The sequence below is a fragment of the Vanellus vanellus genome (assembly GCF_965231255.1).
Source record: "Vanellus vanellus genome assembly, contig: HAP1_SCAFFOLD_33, whole genome shotgun sequence".
In the NCBI taxonomy this organism is placed as follows: domain Eukaryota; kingdom Metazoa; phylum Chordata; class Aves; order Charadriiformes; family Charadriidae; genus Vanellus; species Vanellus vanellus.
In genome coordinates, this window is record NW_028128339.1 from 3360001 (window position 1) to 3362149 (window position 2149).

Here is a 2149-nt window from a genome sequence, read left to right on the forward strand (position 1 = left end):
TAGGGTTAGGGTTAGGGTTAGGGTTAGGGTTAGGGTGTCGGGTTAGGGTGTCGGGTTAGGGTTAGGGTTAGGGTTAGGGTGTCGGGTTAGGGTTAGGGTTAGGGTTAGGGTTAGGGTGTCGGGTTAGGGTTAGGGTGTCGGGTTAGGGTTAGGGTGTCGGGTTAGGGTTAGGGTTAGGGTTAGGGTGTCGGGTTAGGGTGTCGGGTTAGGGTGTCGGGTTAGGGTGTCGGGTTAGGGTGTCGGGTTAGGGTTAGGGTTAGGGTTAGGGTTAGGGTGTCGGGTTAGGGTGTCGGGTTAGGGTGTCGGGTTAGGGTTAGGGTTAGGGTTAGGGTTAGGGTTAGGGTTTAGGGTTAGGGTTAGGGTTAGGGTTAGGGTTAGGGTTAGGGTTAGGGTTAGGGTTAGGGTAGGGTTAGGGTTAGGGTTAGGGTTAGGGTTAGGGTGTCGGGTTAGGGTTAGGGTTAGGGTTAGGGTTAGGGTGTCGGGTTAGGGTTAGGGTTAGGGTTAGGGTTAGGGTGTCGGGTTAGGGTTAGGGTTAGGGTGTCCGGGTTAGGGTTAGGGTTAGGGTGTCGGGTTAGGGTTAGGGTTAGGGTGTCGGGTTAGGGTTAGGGTTAGGGTTAGGGTGTCGGGTTAGGGTTAGGGTTAGGGTGTCGGGTTAGGGTTAGGGTGTCGGGTTAGGGTGTCGGGTTAGGGTTAGGGTTAGGGTGTGGGTTAGGGTTAGGGTGTCGGGTTAGGGTTAGGGTTAGGGTTAGGGGTTAGGGTTAGGGTGTCGGGTTAGGGTTAGGGTTAGGGTTAGGGTTAGGGTTAGGGTGTCGGGTTAGGGTTAGGGTGTCGGGTTAGGGTGTCGGGTTAGGGTTAGGGTTAGGGTTAGGGTTAGGGTTAGGGTGTCGGGTTAGGGTTAGGGTTAGGGTTAGGGTGTCGGGTTAGGGTGTCGGGTTAGGGTGTCGGGTTAGGGTTAGGGTTAGGGTTAGGGTTAGGGTTAGGGTTAGGGTGTCGGGTTAGGGTTAGGGTGTCGGGTTAGGGTTAGGGTTAGGGTTAGGGTTAGGGTTAGGGTTAGGGTTAGGGTTAGGGTTAGGGTGTCGGGTTAGGGTTAGGGTGTCGGGTTAGGGTTTAGGGTTAGGGTGTCGGGTTCGGGGTTAGGGTTAGGGTTAGGGTTAGGGGTGTCGGGTTAGGGTTAGGGTGTCGGGTTAGGGTTAGGGTTAGGTTAGGGTTAGGGTTAGGGTTAGGGTTAGGGTGTCGGGTTAGGGTTAGGGTGTCGGGTTAGGGTTAGGGTTAGGGTTAGGGTTAGGGTGTCGGGTTAGGGTTAGGGTTAGGGTTAGGGTTAGGGTTAGGGTGTCGGGTTAGGGTTAGGGTTAGGGTTAGGGTGTCGGGTTAGGGTTAGGGTTAGGGTTAGGGTTAGGGTTAGGGTTAGGGTTAGGGTTAGGGTTAGGGTTAGGGTTAGGGTTAGGGTTAGGGTTAGGGTTAGGGTTAGGGTTAGGGTTTAGGGTTAGGGTTAGGGTTAGGGTTAGGGTTAGGGTTAGGGTTAGGGTTAGGGTTAGGGTTAGGGTTAGGGTTAGGGTTAGGGTTAGGGTTAGGGTTAGGGTTAGGGTTAGGGTTAGGGTTAGGGTTAGGGTTAGGGGTTAGGGTTAGGGTTAGGGTTAGGGTTAGGGTTAGGGTTAGGGTTAGGGTTAGGTTAGGGTTAGGGTTAGGGTTAGGGTTAGGGTTAGGGTTAGGGTTAGGGTTAGGGTTAGGGTTAGGGTTAGGGTTAGGGTTAGGGTTAGGGTTAGGGTTAGGGTTAGGGTTAGGGTTAGGGTTAGGTAGTTAGGGTTAGGGTTAGGGTTAGGGTTTAGGGTTAGGGTTAGGGGTAGGGTTAGGGTTAGGGTTAGGGTTAGGGTTAGGGTTAGGGTTAGGGTTAGGGTTAGGGTTAGGGTTTAGGGTTAGGGTTAGGGTTAGGGTTAGGGTTAGGGTTAGGGTTAGGGTTAGGGTTAGGGTTAGGGTTAGGGTTAGGGTTAGGGTTAGGGTTAGGGTTAGGGTTAGGGTTAGGGTTAGGGTTATACTCGTGTTGTGGGTTAGGGGTTAGGGTTAGGGTTAGGGTTTAGGGTTAGGGTTAGGGTTAGGGTTAGGGTTAGGGTTAGGGTTAGGGTTAGGGTTAGGGTTGGGGGTTGGCCGGGTT